The sequence below is a fragment of the Mustela putorius genome, unplaced genomic scaffold, assembly GCF_011764305.1.
Source record: "Mustela putorius furo isolate JIRA1106 unplaced genomic scaffold, ASM1176430v1.1 tig00003923_pilon_pilon_pilon, whole genome shotgun sequence".
Classification (NCBI taxonomy): Eukaryota; Metazoa; Chordata; class Mammalia; order Carnivora; family Mustelidae; genus Mustela; species Mustela putorius.
In genome coordinates, this window is record NW_025422068.1 from 3530857 (window position 1) to 3549322 (window position 18466).

At 41.0% G+C, this 18466-nt stretch overlaps 1 pseudogene; it reads left to right on the forward strand.

The window, feature by feature from the left end:
* Positions 1-245: 245 nt before the first annotated feature.
* Positions 246-935, forward strand: LOC101682608 (annotated as a pseudogene).
* The last annotated feature ends 17531 nt before the right edge of the window (positions 936-18466 follow it).

The window sequence follows — 18466 nt, forward strand, 5'->3', positions numbered from 1 at the left end:
CTCAGGCTCCCCTTTGTATGATGGAGTACTATTGACCCACATCCCTGGGAGCAGAAGGTAGGGAGGCCCCACAAGCAGATTTGCTCAGAATGGGCTGGGAGAGTGGCTGTTGTTTAAAGCAGCCCAGGGCCTGCCCCCTTGAAGAAGGTGCCCATGTCCATGGTCCCCAGCTCTGGGTTCCTGCTGCCAGCCTCTGACAGTGACCCTCCTCCCAACTTGTCCCTCGTCCCTGTATATAGGTGGTCTTCCTGGAGCTGTTCCTGCAGAGGGCACAGAACCCATCATGGTGGGACACAGGGTCACCTACTAGGTCTTCACTGAGCAGTGGGCTGCCGGGACCTTGTGCCCCTTGGAAGGGCTAGAGGGTGGTGGTCCTAGAGGTACCCAGCGCCCCACACTGGCAGGATGTGTCTATGCAGCACATGGTGATGGTCAGCTGCTTCTGTGAGCAGCGCTTCCTCCGTGAGGTGGACGACCTGGTGTTTGCAGATGTAGACATGAAATTCTGTGATCATGTGGGCATGGAGATCCTGTCCCCCTTCTTTGGCACCCTGCAACCCAGTTTCTATGGGTGGCCTATGAACACTTCAGCTACTAGTGCTGGCCACAGTTCTAGGCCTAGATCCCCAGGGAGCAGGGCAACGTTTACTACATGGGAGCCTTTTGGGGGGGGGTTGGTGGTAGAGTTTCACTGACTGACCTTGGCCTGTCACCAGGTGATGGGGGTCAACCTGGCCAATGGGGTTGAGGTTGTGTGGCATGATGAGAACCAGTTGAACAGGTACCTGCTGGACCACAAGCCCACCAAGGTGCTATCCCTGGAGGACCTGTGGGACCTGTGGGACCTGTGGCTGCTGGGCTGCCCCCACCGCTTCATGAAGAAGCTGAGATTTGTGGCGGTGCCCAAGAATCACCAGGACATCTGGGACTCATGAGGGGCTATCCGTCTCCATCAGGCAGTACTGTTCTGAGCCAGAGCTCTCAGAGCAGGTTCCTACTTCGGTCCCCTCCAGGGAGATCATGGAGCCTAGCACCGGCCACACAGGCATGTCAGGCCCCCAGCTGCACCTGCACACAGGAGGCCTGCCTGGAGACACAAGGTCCTCTCTGTGATCACTACATTCTGATAACTTGTAGGTCATTTGCAACTATGAATGGCTCCAGCTTTATGTATATTTATGTATATTTTTCTGTGTCAATGCTGAGCAACTGTCTTTAAAAAAGAATAGTTGAGGGAAAAGGTTTTCTTCCTGGTTCTAGACAGATAACACCTGGTGGGGCTGGGAGTGAGGGTCCTGCAGCACCTGGGGAGCCAGCTTGGCCTCTAGTTGGGTCTTCCCTCTGGGTCCCTGCACCTTGCCATGGCCATGGAGCTTCGGGTGCAGAGGTGCACCGAACCACTCTCAGATCTCCAGTCCTCTGATGGCCAGAGACCTTGGCAATGACCACTAGCTCATCCTCCAGGAGCATGGAGCCCTCTGGGTTATGTACAGTTTCTGCCTTGGTTTTATTTATTTATTTTTAAATTTAATTTAATTTTTAAAATTTAAGTTTATTAGCCAACATATAGTACATCAGTAGATTTTAATGTGTTCAGTGATTCATTAGTTTCCTATAACACCCAGTGCTCATCACAACATGTGCCTTCCTTAATACCTGTCACCCAGATACTTCTTCCCCCCACCCCCTCCCTTCTGTAACCCTCAGTTTGGTTCCTAGAGTCGAGAGTCTCTCATGGTTTGTCTCCCTCTCTGATTTCTTCCCATTTAGTTTTCCCTCCCTTCCCCTGTGGTCCTCCACTCTATTCCTTATCTTCCATGTATGAGTGAAACCATATGATCATTGTCTTTCTCTGCTTGACTTATTTCACTCAGCATAATCCCCTCCAGTTCCATCCCTGTCAATGAAAATTATGGGTATTCATTCTTTCTGATGGCTGAGAAATATTCCATTGTCTATATGGACCACATCTTCTTTATCCATTCATTTGTTAAAGGACATCTAGGCTCTTTTCACAGTTTGGCTATTGTGGACATTGCTGCTATGATTATTGGGGTGCAGGTGGCCCTTCTTTTCACTACATCTATATCATTAGAGTAAATACCCAGGAGTGCAACCACTGAGTCATAGGTTTGCTCTATTTTCAATTTATTGAGGAACCTTCAGAATGTTTTCTGGTGTGACTGCACCAGTTTGCATTCCCACCAATAGTAAGTAAGAAGGTTCCCTTTTCTCCACAACCTTGCCAACACTTGTTGTTTCCTGTCCTGTTAATTTTAGCCATTCTAACTGGTGTAAGGTGGTCTCTCATTATAGTTTTGATTTGTAATTCCCTAATGTCGAGGGATGTTAAACACTTTTTTTGTGTCCACTGGCCATTTGGATGTCTTCTTTGGAGAAATATCTATTCATGTCTTTGGCCTATTTCTTGATTGGATTATTTGTTTTGTGGGTGTTGAGTTTGGTAAGTTCTTTCTAGATTTTGGATACTAGCCCTTTATCCGATATATCATTTGTGAATATCTTCTCCCATTCTGTCAGTTGTCTTTTGGCTTTGTTGACAGTTTCCTTTGCTGTGCAAAAGCTTTCTATCTTGACGAAATCCCAACAGTTCATTTTTGCTTTTGTTTCCCCTCGCCTTTGGAGATGTGTGTAGCAAGAAGTTGCTTTTGCTTAGGTCAAAGAGGTCTCTGCCTCTGTTCTCAAGGATTTGGATGAATTCCTGTCTCACATTGAGGTCTTTCATCCATTTGGAGCCTATTTTGGTGTATGGTATAAGGAAATGGTCCAGTTTCATTCTTCTGCATGTGGCTAAGCCATATTTCCAGTACCAATTATTGAAGACACTTTTTCCCTCGTTGTTGAGGGAGATTAGTTGACCTAGAGTTGAGAGGTCATTTCTGGGCTCTCTATTCTGTTCCATTGATGTTTGGGTCTGTTTTTGTGCTAGTACCATACCATCTTGATGATTACAGCTTTGTAATAGAGCTTAAAGTTTGCATTTGGGTTGCCACCAGCTTTGTCTTTCTTCTTCAACGTCCTTTTGGCTATTTGGGTTGTTGTTGTTGTTTTTTTTTTTTTCTTCTTCTTCTGCTTCGATATTTATGCCAGTTCTGTGAAAAATGTGGATGGTATTTTGATAGAGATGGCATTGAATCTTTGGTTTGTTCTAGGTAGCATAGACATTTTCACAATATTTGTTCTTCCAATCCATGAGCATGGAACGTTTTTCCATTTCTTTGTGTCTTCCTCCATTTCTTTCATGACTGCTGTATAGTTTTCTGAGTACAGATCCTTTGCTTCTTTGGTTAGATGGATTCCTAAGTATCTTATGGTTTTGGGTGCAATTATACATGGGGTGGACCCCTTCTCTTTCTTCTGTCACATTGTTGCTGTACACAAATACGAGTGATTTCTGTGCATTGATTTTATATCCTGCCACTTTAGGGATAATTCCTGGGTGAGTTATAGCAATTTGGGGTGGAGTCTTTGGGGTTTTCCATAGAAAGTATCCTATTGTGTGCAAAGGTTGAGAGTTTGACTTCTTGTTTGCTGATTCAGATGCCCTTTATCTTTTTTTGTTGTCTGATTGCTGAGGCTAGGAATTCTAGTACTATGTTGAACAATAGTGATGAGAATGGGCATCCCTGTCGTGTTCCTGACCTGAAAGGAAAAGCTCTCAGTTTTCCCCATTGGGAAATGTGGGTTTCCCATAGATAGTCTTTATGATGTGGAGGTATGTACCTTCCTTCTATCCCTTCACGGCGAAGAGTTTTGATCAAGAATAGATGCATTAATTTGTTGAATGTTTTTTCTGCATCTATTGAGACGATCCTCTGGTTCTTTTTCTTTCTTCTATTAAGGTAGTGGATTCCATTGATTGATTTGTGGTTGTGGAACCACCCTTGCAGCCCAGGAATAAATTTGATTTGGTTGTGGTGAATCATCCTTTTAATTACTGTTGGATCATATTGGCTAGTATGTTGGTGAGAATTTTTGCATCCATATTCATCAGGGATAGTGATCCATAATTCTCCTTTTGGGTGGGGTCTTTGTCTGGTTTGGGGATCAAGGTAATGCTGACCTCATCAAAAGGATTTTGAAGTTTTCCTTCCAGTTATATTTTTTGGAAATGTTTCAGAAGAAGAGGTATTAAATCTTCTTTAAATATTTGGTAGAATTCCCCTGGGAAGCCATCTGGTGTGGATTTTTGATGACTGCTTCAATATCCTTGCTGATTATGGGTCTCTTCAGGTTTCCTTTTCTTTCTGGTTCAGTTTTGGTCATTTCTAAGTTTCTGGGAAGGCATCCATTTCTTCAAAACTGCCTGTTTTGTTGACATAGAGTTGTCATTCTATGTTCTTATAATTGTTTGTATTTTTTTGGTGTTGGGTGTCATCTCTCCTTCTTGATTAATGATTTTATTGATTCAGTTCCTTTTTCTTTTCTTTTAGAGAAGTCCGGCCAGGGTGTAGCAATCTTATTAATTCTTTCAAAGAACCAGCTCCTACTCTCGTTGTTCTGTTTTACTATTCTTTTGGTTTCTACTTCATTGATTTCTGCTTTAATCTTTATTATTTCTCTTCTTCTTTTGGGTTTAGGTTTTATGCTGCTCTTTCTCCGGATCCTTTAGCTGTAGGGTTAGGTTTTATTTGTGAGACCTTTCTGGGTTCTTGAGAAAGGTCTTCCTTCTTTGGACTGAAGGACTATACTATACTTCCTTCTTTGGACTGAAGTATATATACCTGTATACTATATACTATAGGACTTTGGACTATACTTTCCTCTTTGGACTGCCTTTTTGCATCCCAAAGATATTGAACAGATGTGTTTTCATTCTCATGTGTTTCCATGAATTTTTAAAATTCATCTTGGATTGACTGGTTGACCCATTCATTCTTTAGTAGGATGCTCTCTAGCCTCCATGTATTTGAGTTCTTTCCAACTTTTCTCCTGTGATTGAGTTCCATTTTCAAAGCATTGTGGTCTGAAAATATGCAGGGAATAATCCCAATCCTTTGGGATGAGAATAAACATGGCAGCCTCCCAGTCTCTGGCCCTGGAGCTGAGAACTTGGGCCCCCACTCTTCATTGTGCCCTCACAGAAAAGTGGTCAATCCTTCATGTCTCCTGGGTCTCTGTCCATACTCCATACTCCATACTCTGTCCATACTTCTTATATTGCAGACCGTAACCAAGCATTTCTATCTCTGGCACATGACCCCGTTTGGTGTCCAAACCCAGCAGACTCCTGCAGCATGCTCAGGCAACACTCCTGGGGAAGACAGGGGGTCTCCCCAGTTGTGCTGATTTTTGGGTGCCTTCTCAAAGAGGAGTGGCCAGACTGTGCCATGGATCATGGTTGCTGGCAGCCTCCAGCTTAGAGCCCACTCCTGGGCTCACTCACTCTATGCAGCCAGCTTCCCTGCTCTGCTACCTGGGAGCTCTCTGCCCTCCAGCGTCCCTGGTCTTCCTGGGACCCTGAGGATCCTGAGACCACACTGTTCCATCAAAGGTTCCATTCCCTGCTTAGCTGGCCAAGCGACATCCCTCACCAGAGACTTCTAAAGTTCCAATTTTGTGCTCTGCTGCCCCTAGCACTTGGTGGTAGCTGGCTGACCGAGGCTCCCTCCTCCCATGGTTTATCTTCCTGCCTGGGTACACTTTTCTGTACCCCCTACCTTGCAGAAAGTGGTCGCTTTTCTGTTTGTAGAGTTGCAGCTATTCTTTTCTTTGATCTCTGCTTGAATTTTCAGGTGTTCAGAATGGTTTGATAGCTATCTAGCTAAATTCCTTGGACCAGATGAAATTAAGGTCTCCTACTCCTCTGTCATCTTGGACTCTCTCTCTCTTCTTCTTCTTTCTCCAGATTGCTTTGGGTATTTGGGGTCTTTTGTGATTCCATATAAATTTTATGGCTGTCTTCTATTTCTTTAAATATACCACACATGACCTTGCACTGCATCTCAACACTCCCTCTAGTGGTGGTTAGCAGCAGTGCCATGCCTTCCAGCATCTCACACTGCAGTTCACCACTGCTTTCAATGTTGGCATACTTTACTCACACTCCTTTCAGCATCCCGTACTGTAGTTTGTCACTGTCTCCAGTGGTGACAAGCTGCAAAACTATGCCATCCATGGTCTCATGCTGTATGTCAACACTGCCTCTGGTGGTAGTAAGTAGCACTGCAAATCCTTCAGGCTTCCTTCACACTGCCACTGACCACTGCCTCCAATGGTGGGAACAGACACTGACTCTCCTTCCAGTGTCTCACCCTGCAGCTCACCACTGCCTCCAGTGGTATGTAACTGCACTGCCACTCCTTGCAGCTTCTTACATTGCAGATCAATACTGTGTCCAGTGGCAGGATACTTCACTGTCACTCCTTCTAACATCTCGCCTGGTGGCTCAGCATTCCCCCAGTAAGGACAAGCTGCATATCCACACTGTCCATGGTCTTGTACTGCATCTCAGCACTGCTTCTAGTGGCCATAAGCAGAACTGCAAGGCCTTTGGGCATCGCTTGCACTGCAACTGAACACTGTCTCCAGTGACAGGAACCTGCACTGCACTGCCTTCCAGGGTCTTGCAGTGCAGCTCACCAATGCATGCAATGATGTGAAAGTGCATTGCAACTTCTTACAGCCTCTCTCACTGGAGCTCACCACTGCTTCCAGTGGCAGCAAGCTGCAGTGTCACATCTTCTAGCACCTCTCACGTGTGCAGCTCACCACAGCCTCCTGGTGGGAACGGACACTGTCACTTCTTCCAGCATCTCTCACTGCAGCTCACCACTGCCACCAGTGGTGGTAATTTGCACTCCAGCTTGAGTTATCATGAGATTTGGGCTGAGATCTCATGAGATTCAGAGTGGGTCACATGATTTCCCTGAGTTCTTGAAATGAGTTCTGATGAGATTTGGGTAGCAATCTTGTGAGAAATGCCTGGCTTCTCAGGAGATTGAAAGAGATTTGGACTAAAGCTCTCAAAATTTGGAGTAAGTTCTCATGAGATTTGGACTGAGACCTCACAAGACTATGGACCAGGCTCACGTGATTTCCTTGAGGGCTCAACGATGTTGTAAACAAGTTATCAGAGGAGATTTCTGCCCAATTCCCATGATATTTCTACCCATATAGATATTGATATCGATACCCAAATTGATATCAATAATAAAATAAATAAAGAGAGAAAGGAGAGGGAGATAGAGTCCCAAGCAGATTCTGCCATAAGTGTGGAGCCTGACGCTGGGCTCCATTTCATGACCTTGAGATCATGACCTGAGCTGAAATGAAGACTTGATTACTTAACCAACTGAGTACCCAGGCACCCCAAAACCAAAAATTACTTGATAATTACTTTTGCAACTCTTCCCCTCAAGGATATTTAAGGATGAAGAACAAAAGAGACCTGCTAGGAAGCTTTTAAGAAAATGTTCCTATTTCTCTCTATACTACATTTCAAAACATAGGAATATTTAAAAGGTGAGTGGGAGTGGGGGGGGGTTATGACTTCTAGTTATTAGCACAAATGAGGAATTGGCAACAAATGACATGTTAGACCCAGGTGATCTCTAGGACTCAATTCTATTAGGAAGGAGGTATTTCTCAAGTAATTTCAAGGTTCAGATTTTTATCCCTTAGATAGTTTAATATAGGGAACGACATCCATAAGCCTAGACCATGGATGTCAACTTTGGAAATCCCTGATTAGAGGGTGTTGTTGGTATTTCCATGGATGGATGGGGATTTATCCTTCATCATCTTCTTGTGGGATCTCCCACCCATCTTCTTTGCACTTTGCTTTTTTCTCATGATCTCCCTACTTTCCACCCTCTTTTGCAAGTGTTTTATTTAGCATTAGAGATAATAATAATTTTCTTGGATACTATCTGAATCTTCTTATATTAAACATCTTTTGTTAATAATTTTTTCTGTCATTCTTCCCACCATTTGTAGAGGAAAACTCATGTAACACAGTTCTAGGTAAGTAGGGGAGGGAGAGAGGAAGGGAAGAGAAGGTTCTTCCTACTGCTGCTAAAAATGTTTTGGGATGACATCTATACAGCCAAGAGTGATATTAACATATTTAATAATCAGTACTATATAGGGCCCAATCATTTGTTCAGAATGGATGCAAATAGCAGGGATGGATCAGGGTCCTAGAGACCTCCTGCTGTCCCAAGTTTACCTCATTGGCTGCTGGACCAAGAGTAGGGAAGGTGGGGCTCCAGGCAGCAGATATTATAAATCAGCATTTTAATAATGGACATGGCTGTTTCTATTCCTATTGACTGATTACCAGGTCCACACTCAGTGGTTCCATGATATAACCTCCCCAAATCTTTCTTTCCTTCGTGCAAACAATCACTTCAGAGTCAAATGACCCTTCTTTATGGATAAGAAGGGAGTGATGGATTTCGTTAGGTTTAAAGATTTTATTTATTTATTTATTTATATATTTATTTATTTATTTGACAGAGAAATAGCAAGAGAAGGAACACAGGCAGGGGAGAGGGAGAGGAAGAAGCAGACTTCCCACCAAACAGGGAGACTGATGCAGGGCTTGATTCCAGGACTCTGGGATCATGACCTGAGCCAAAGGCAGACGCTTAATGACTAAGCCACCCAGGTGCCCCCAAACGTTCTATATTTTTATGTAACCATATAAACATTTATCCTTTATGCTTTTGTTGCATTGCCCTTATGCTCATAGAGAACTTCCTTATATAGATGTCAGCTAAATACTAAGCTATATTTTCTCTGAGTTATTAAGGATGATTTTTTTTTAAGTTTTTTTATTTGAGAGAGTGAGCAGGAGAGAGTAAGCATGACTGGGGATGGAACAGAAGGAGGAGGAAAAGCAGACTCCCTTCTGAGCAAGGAGTCTGACAAGTGGCTTGATCCCAGGACCCGAGGACCCCAGGATCATGACCTGAGCAGAAGACAGATGCTTTACTAACAGAGCTATCCAGGGTCCATGCTGATATTGTTTTTAAATTCAACTCTTATTTGCTACCTTTGGGTATCTTTTAGTTTCTAATGTCATATGCAGCTCTTACCTGCTTTTTTATCCAAAGCTCTAATCATATCAAACATCATAATTTGAATAATATGTGATTTTCCCACTGATTCATGTTATATCCTTAATCAGGTTTTAGGCTCTTTTATCTACCGTAAGAATTATAAAATCTCAGGAATTATCTATTTTAGTCCATTAATTGGTCTCAGTTATCATAATTTACTCTCAAGAAACAGAATAAAATGCCCCTGAAAGTATACAACACGATAATATAATTGAATTTTTATCTGAGCCTGAGCTCCTGGAAAACATCAAAGTTTAAGAAATCACCCACCCTTTTGTGCTCCAGAAAAGACTTGCTGCAAAGAAGGCACTATTCCCATAAACCTTGAATAAGACTACAGATGCCTTCATATTTTTTTTAAGATTTTATTTATTTATTTGACAGACAGAGATCACAAGTAGGCAGAGAGAGAGGAACGGAGGGAAGCACACTCCTTGCTGAGCAGAGAACCCAATGCAGGGCTTGACCCCAGGACCCTGGGATCATGACCTGAGCTGAAGGCAGAGGCTTTAACCCACTGAGCCACTCAGGCACCCCTACAGATGCCTTCTTTCTTTACTTATCATAAGACCACATACAGACCTCCAGATTCTATTCATAAATTATTATCTGAACTGTTTAATGCCACTGATCAATGGGAACAAATGCTTGTTCAACAAACCTGTGTTAAGATGCTTTCCTTCATCCAGGCCCTAAGCTTCAATTTATACTCTGTTTGAACCAGTATACCACCCCTCATTAATTGCACCTCTAGAGACAAGGCTGGCCTTATAAAAATAATAAAAATAATTTTCCAATCCTATTCTTACTTCACTATGCCACACTACCCCTTGTTTATTCCTCGTATAAAAAACAAATTCTTTTTACTCTTGAAAAGCTTGCAGATCTTATGGTAACAGAGTTCTTGTGTAGCAGTTCCTTTCCCTCCTTGAAACAATCTTCACAATACTATCTCTCTTTACTAAACCTCATTTGCTTATTTGAAAAGACTCACTCATTACCTTTTACTACCAAATTTTTCTATCCTATACTTACATGCTCCTAAGAACAAATTGTTTTGCTAAAACTGCCCCCCCATTTAAGCTTTTTAAAAACTTAAATCAACAAACCAAAAAAAGCAGAAACAGATCCATGAATACAGAGAACAAGCTGATGTTTGCCAGAGGGAAAGGAGGTGGAGGGATGGGAAAAATGGGGTATGGGGAGTGGGAGGGTACAGTCTTCCACTTATGCAATGAATAAATCATGAGAATTAAAGTCAGCATAGGGAATAGGATCAATGGTACTGGAATGGTGGCTACACTTGTGTTGAGCTTAAGGTAATGTACAGACTTGTTAAATCACAATGTTTCATACCTGAAACTAGACATTGTGTGTCAACTACAGGTCAAAAAAATTACTGAGGTATAATTGATATACAACTACTACATCCATTTAAAAGGTAGTTTGATGAGAATTGCCATGTGTATAATCTCTGTGAAACTCCCATTCCAAGTGATACATGGAACATTTCTATCACCCCTAAAAGTTTCCTCGAGTCTCAAATGAGTCTCTTGCAGAAAGTTTATCAATGGGTCTTGCTTTATTTATCCAATCTGACACCCTGTGTCTTTTGACTGGGGGCATTTAGTCCATTTACCTTTGGAGTTATTATTTAAAAGATATGAATAGGGGTGCCTGTGTGGCTTAGTCATTAAACGTCTGCCTTTGGCTCAGGTCATGATCCCAGGGCACTGGGGTTGAGCCCTGCATCAGGACCCCTGCTCAGCAGGAAGTCTGCTTCTCCCTTTCACTAACCTTGCTTGTATTCTGTCTGTCTCTGTCAAATAAGCAAATAAAATCTTAAAAAAAAAAAAAAAAGAAAAAAGAAAGATATGAATTTAGTGCCATTGTATTACCTGTAAAGTCACTGTTTCTGTATGTTGTCTCCCTTCCTTTCTTGTCTATGTTCCTTTTGGGCTCTCTTTGCTTAAAGGATCCCCTTTCACATTTCTTTCAGGCCTGGTTTGGTGATCACAAGTTCTTTTAGTTTCTGTTTGTCCTGGAAGTTTTTTTCTCTCCTTCTATTTTGAATGTCATCCTTGCTGGTTAAAGTATTCTTGCCTGCATATTTTTCTCATTTAGCACCCTGAATATATCATACCTTTCTGGTCTGCCAGGACTCCATGGGTAGGTCTGCTGCCAGTCTAATGTTTCTACTACTGTAGGTTATGAACCTCTTATCTCAAGATGCTTTCAGGATTTTCTCTTTGTCCCTGAAATTTGAAAGTTTCACTATTACATGTAAAGGTGTTGACCTATGTTTATTGATTTTGGGGAGGATTCTCTATGCCTCCTGAACTTGAATGCCTACTTCTCCATATTAGGGAAGTTCTTCACTATAATTTGCCCCAATATACCTTTGGCCCCTCTGTTTCTCTTTTCCCTTCCTCTGGGATCCCAATTATTCCAACATTATTTCACTTTATGGTATCACTTATCTCTTGAATTCTCCCCTCATGATCCAGTGATTATTTCTCTCTCTTTTTCTAAGCTTCTTTATTCTCCATCATTGTGTCTTCTATATCACTAATTCCACTTTCTGCCTCATTTAACTAGCAGTTAGAGCCTCCTTTTTAATTGCATCTCGTTAATAGGCTTTTTAAATTTCAACTTGATTAGATTTTAGTTCTTTTATTTTTCCAGAAAGGGATTCTCTGGTGTCCTCTCTGCTCTTTTCAAGCCCAGCTAGTATCTTTACAATCGTTATTTTGAACTCTAGTTCCAACATCTTACTTCTATCCATACTGATTAGGTCCCTAGCAGTTAGTACTGCCTCTTATTCTCTTTTTTGAGGTGCATTTTTTCATCTTGTCATTCTTTACAGAGAAGAATAGATGAACAAGAGAAAAAATAGTAAAATGGCAGCAAAGACCTTAGAGAAATAGACACTAAACAAATCAGAAGAGGCCCAAAACTACAATAAATAAATAAATAAATAAATAAATAAATAAATAAAATTTAAAAAATTTTTAAAAACTGAGAGAATATACTCAGACAGGTGAACAGAACAGAGCTTATACTGGATCCTGTGCATATTTTGTTCTGCTTGTTAGAAAATTACATCCCAAAATTGTAAAGAAAGAAAAATTTATATATGTACAAAGATAGAATTAAATACAGTGAGAGGATAGAATGTAACTGTGAAGATGAATATTAAAAAAGATTTTAACAAAGAAAAAGAGGAAGGAAAAAAGAGAGAGAATTTATCAGTCAGGTGAAGAGAACAGAGCATCACACTAGATTCTGGGTGTATTTTGCTCCATTTGTAGAAGAAACTGCATCCCAAAATTGTAAAGAAGGAAAAACTTACATATATACAAAAATAAATTTGAATACAATGAAAGGATAGAATATAATTGTAAAAATGAAAGTTAAAAAAGATTTTTAAAAAAGAGTTGATAAAATAAGAAATTGGTTGGAAAAAGAAAGAGAAAAAAATGAAAATGAAAAACTAAAGAATTGTGGGGGAAAAAACATGAATTCTATATATTATTTCCCCCTAACACTGCAGTTGTGCAGTTCTGTGTGATCAGTAAGCTTGGTCTTGGCCAGGTGTTTTTACTGATCTTCAGAGGGAGAGGCCTTTTGCACTGATTCTCAGATGTCTTTGCCCCATGCAGAATTGCACCACTCTTGCCAGGGGGCCAGACTAAGTAAGTGACCTTGGTTTGCTCTGTGTGGTTTTTGTTTCCAGAAGGCTTTCTATGCAGCATTAGAGGATGAGGATGAAAATGGGAGCCTCCCAATCTCCAGCCCCAGGGCAGAAAGCTCAATGCCCCATTCCCTACTGCACTCTCAGGGAAAAGCAATCACTCTGTCTCCCTGGTCCTGTCCACACTCTGTGCTCACCTGCTCTGTGAGCTAGCGTTCTCTCTCTCTCTTTTAATTTCTCTCTTATTTATTTATTTGTCAGAGAGAAGGAGAGAGAGCACAAGCAGTAGGAGCAGTGGTCAGAAGGAGAAGCAGGCTTCCACTAAGCAAGGTCTATTGGTACGGGACTCTATCCCAGGACCCTGGGATCATGACCTGAGCCGAAAGCAGACGCCTAGCCAACTGAGCCACCCAGGCATCCCTGAGCTAGCATTTCTATCTCAGGCATGGCACCTTGTTTTAGACAAAACCAAAAGAAATCTGACAGAATGGGAGAAGATATTTGCAAATGTCTTATCAGATAAAAGGCTAGTATCCAAAATCTGTAAAGAACTTATCAAACTCAAGACCCAAAGAATAAATAATCCAATCAAGAAAGAGGCAGAAGACATGAATAGACATTTCTCCAAAGACAACATCCAAATGGCCAATAGACATGAAAAATGCTCCACATCCCTTGGCAACAAATCAAAACAAATCAAAACCACAGTAAGATACCACCTCACAGCTGCACCTGGGTGGCTCAGTGGGTTGGGCCTCTGCCTTTGGCTTGGGTCATGATCTTGGGGTCCTGGGATCGGGCCCCGCATTGGGCTCTCTGCTCGGCAGGGAGCCTGCTTCCCCCTCTCTCTCTGCCTACTTGTGATCTCTCTGTCTGTCAAATAGATAAAATGACTAAAATCTTAAAAAAAAAAAAAAAAGATACCACCTCACACAAGTGAGAATGGCTAAAGTTAACCACTTAGAGAATGACAGATGTTGGCAAGAATGCAGAGAATGGGGAACCCTCTTACCCTGTTGGGGGAATGCAAACTGATGTGGCCACTCTAGAAAATAGTATGGAGGCTCCTCAAAAAGTTGAAAATAGAGCTACCTTGTGACCCAGCAATTGTGTGAACAGGGATTTACCCCAAAGATACAAATGTAGTGATCCTGGGGGGGCATATGCACCCCAATGTTTATAGAAGCAATGTCCACAATAGCCAAACTATGGAAAGAACCTAGATATCCATCAACAAATGAGTAGATAAAGATGTGGTACATATACACAATGGAATACTACTTATCCATCAAAGAGTGAAATCTTGCCATTTTCAATGATGTGGACAGAACTAGAGCGTATTATGCTAAGCAAAATATGTCAATCATAGGAAGACAATTATCATATGACCTCACTAATATGTAGAATTTAAGAAATAAGGCAGAGGATCATAGGGGAAGAAAGGAAAAAATAAAACAAAATCAGAGAGGGAGACAAACATTAAGAGACTCTCAATCATAGGAAATGAAGTGAGGGTTGCTGGAGGGAAAGATGGGGTACTTGGGTGATGGACATTAGAGAGTACATGTGATGTAATGAGCACTGTCTATTATATAAGACTGATGAATCACTGACCTCTACCTCTGAAGCTAGTAATCATTATATGTTAATTTACTAAATTTAAATTAAAAATATAAAAAATGATAAAAGTTTCCTTGAACCACTTTCTATACAGCCCTTCTTCTGCCCTTGGCCCCATGCCAACACCAATGTGGGTTTGGTTTTTTTTTTTTTTTGTCAGTATAGATCGGTTTGAATTTTCTAGAGTTTTATATATATAGAATCATACTCAGCATCATGCTTTTTAGACTCAAACACATTGTTATACATATTAGTATTATCATTTTTTTCCTATTGTTTGTATTTTTCCATAACTATGGGTATACCATGTTTTGTTTATCTGTTGGTTTATTGGTGGATATTCATGTTTTTCCCCCTAGTTTCTGGATACTGTGAATAAAGCTACTGTGAACATTTAAATACACATTTTTGTGTGGATATACATATTCATTTCTTTGGGGAAGAGTAAAAAGCCTAGGTCTGCAGGCAGTTATATTTAACTTTACTGAAACTGCCATAAAACTAACATTTTTCATTTTTTAAAAAAGATTTCACTTATTTATTTGACGGTGGGGGGGGGGCGGTGCAGAGCACAAGCAAGGGGGAGGGGCAGGCAGAGGGAGAGAGAGAAGCAGGCTCCCCACTGAGCAGGGAGCCTGATGGGGCTTGATTGTAGGGCCCTGGGATCATGACCTGAGCCATCTAGGTGCTGACAATTTTACGTTTGTTTATTTGAGAGAGAGAAAGAGAGAGTGCACACAGGTGGAGTGATGTGGGGGGAGGGTGGTAGGGCAGGGAGAAAGGGACAGAAGCAAACTCTGTGCTGAGTTGGGAGCCCAACATAGGGATCAATCCCCAGAGCCTCAGATCATGACCACAGCCAAACCAAGAGCCCAGTGCTCAACCAAGTCACCCAGGTGCCCCCTACCACTTTACATGTGTACCAGCAGTGAATAAACCCCACTTAGGTTTGTACGAACATTATATAGTTTGGGAAGAAATGACGTGTTTTTTACATTTGGTTTTATACAGAGACAAATGATATTCATCTTCAGTTATCAGATGTTTTCATATCATTGGTGAATTTTTTACTTTTTTTCATCATATAGGACTTACTTCTGCTTAAGGTTAGTCCTAGGGATTTTATGTTTCTGTTATGATAGGGAACTTTTTGTAGTTTATGTTTTAACTGCTTACAACTGTCTTTTTCTCTTTTAAATACTTTAGTTTTCAGAATGGTTTTTGACTTAGAGAAAAATTGTAAGGCTAGTACGGAAAATTCCTTTACATCGAGCACCCACTTCCCCTATTATGAACACCTTACATCATCATGGTATATTTGTCACAATTCATAAGCTAGAATAAATACGTTATTATTTACTAGAGTTCACCTTTTATTCAGATTTCCTTTTTTCCCCCTTTGTTTTCCTTTTTTTGTTGTTCCAGCATCCCATCCAGGATATCATACATTTGCCACCAGGCGTGTTTTGACTCCTCTTAGCGAGAGGTTCTCAGACCTTTTGGTTTTGGTTTTGGTTTTAATTGCCTTGACAGTTTTAAGAAATACTGATCAGGTATTTTTGGAGCAAGTTCCTCAACTGGGAATTTATTAGATGATTTCTTAGATTAGACTGCAGTTAAAGTTTTGAGAAAGGAAGAAACCAGAGAACAATTGCCATTTTCATAATATCATCTCTCATCATGACTTATCACTGTTCATTGACCTTGACCATCTCACTGAGGGAGCATTTATCAGACTGTTCCACTGAAAAGTTACTCTCCCTCCAGTCCCTTTCTACACTATATTCTTTTTCAGGAAGTCACTATACACAGACTACATTTAAGGAGTGGGGAGTTATGTCTACATAAATTATTACATATCTCCATAAATTATTTGGGATTCTTCTGCATGGGGGATTTGTCCCTTCTCCTCCATTTTATTTATTTACTCGGTTATTTATTTATAGCTACATGAACTTCTATGTTGAGTTATTTATTTTGTGGCTCAAATTGTTCTAGTTTTGGCTGCTGGATACTCTTTCAGTTGGCTCCTTTGTCCCTTCTACAGACATCCATTTTTGTGTATATTTAAAAATCATTTTTATTTTTATCATTTGCTTACTCTGTGGCACTAGAAAATGCTGTGTAGGTTTGTTTTGAGTTTTTTAAAAATATTTTTTAAAAAATTTATTCATTTGAGAGAGAGAGAGTGAGGGCAGGAGCAAAGAGGAGGAGGGTCATTGGGAGAGGGAGAAGCAGTCTCCACACTGAGCTGGGGACCCCACTTTGGACTCCATCCCAGGACCCTGGCTGGGGTCATGACATGAGCTAAAGGCAGATGCTTAACTGACTAAGCCACCCAGGCACCCCTGTATAGGCTCATTTTGTATATTTCCTGTCCCAGGAATTTTCCCTTTCTCCATGGATCCCTGGTTCTTTTTATTACTGAATAGCATTAGAAAGCAAGAAATGGGTGTAGTTATATTTATTGCTATGGGGAATCTTGTTGCTCCTAAGCCCTGTCAGTTGACAGCACAAGGAAATATATGTCTTATACTGTGCATATATATATGTTTACACATATTTCTCAGTATCGACCATCTGTATCCATCTTTTTTTTTTTTTAAGATTTTTTAAATTTATTTGACAGAGAGAGATCACAGGTAGGTAGAGAGGCAGGCAGAGAGAGAGAGAGAGAGAGAGAGAGAGGGAGGGAAGCAGGCTCCCTGCTGAGCAGAGAGCCCGATGGGGCACTCGATCCCAGGACCCTGAGATCATGACCTGATGAGCCTGAAGGCAGTGGCTTAACCCACTGAGCCACCCAGACACCCCCATCTGTATCCATCTTAACCTAAACATGAATTTATACTGATGTCTCCAATTCTGATCCATTACCATATGTATCATTCAAACCTCCAGCTCTTCTTACCTGTTCTCACATACTAAAATTCCTTTCCAAAGGTTCCTTTTCTATAAACCTTAGTGGCTTTAATTACATATTTTAGGATTTTTTTTTTTTGTCCTCAGAAACCTTTATGTCTTCTGAAAACTAAGTAGTAATTTTGAATTGTTATACCAACATTCTTTAGATGGCAAATTTATGAATATATTTCATAATTTCTAGAGGCTATGCCTTTTTCTTTTCTTTTTTATTAACTTAAATTCAGTTAGTTAACATACGGTGTGTTATTAATTTCAGAGACAGAGTTCAATGGTTCATCAGTCTTATATGATATCCAGTGCTCATTATATCACGTGCCCTCCCTAAAGTCCATCACCCAGTTACCCCATTCCCCCATATTGAAAAGGATATGCCTTTTTCAATTTTCTAATGTAGCACTATCAAATATCTTTTAGTTTCTCCAGTAAGAAGCCTAAAGTAGATAAACCCATGCTTAGTATTTTATGTTTTAGTATTTTATCTTATTTGGAAACGATTCAGAGATTTAATTGTAAGCAGAAAGAGTTAGGGGTCCCTGTAAGAAAACAACAAAAAAAAAAAGATAAGACATGGCTTCCTAGACACCAGAAGAGTCATTTTAGGCTCCCTGCCATCTTGTGATCTGGGCCTGACCAGCACTACTGGCCCAAAGTGAATTATCTTGCAGAACACTTCCTGGGATATATAGAAATTAAAAGAATAGACATCAGCAGTCTGAAATGATTTTAAAGGAATAAAAGAATGTAAGAACAAACAGCTACTATTAGGCCAGAAGACAGCCTAATCATATCAGGAACAGTAAACAGTGGTAAAACTGATGGTTCTGGTTCAGAAGTAAAGATCTCCTAAAAGCAATAATTCTTGAGTTATATTTGCAGGATTTAAACCCCTCTGAGCACTCAGATACTAGGTCAGCTAAAGACAGAGAATTGAGGGTGTTGACCTTTGTAGGCCCTTGTGACTTCTATCTGGCTCTGTCACCTTAAGATGACTTTTGCTCCGGGGTGCCTGAGTGGCTCAGTTGGTTAACTGTCTGCCTTCCCTGCCTTCCACGCTCAGGCCATGTCCTGGGATCAGCCTCTCTGCTCAGATACTGAGTCTGCTTCTCCCTCTCCTTCTGTGATCTCTCTCACTTTCACTCTCTCT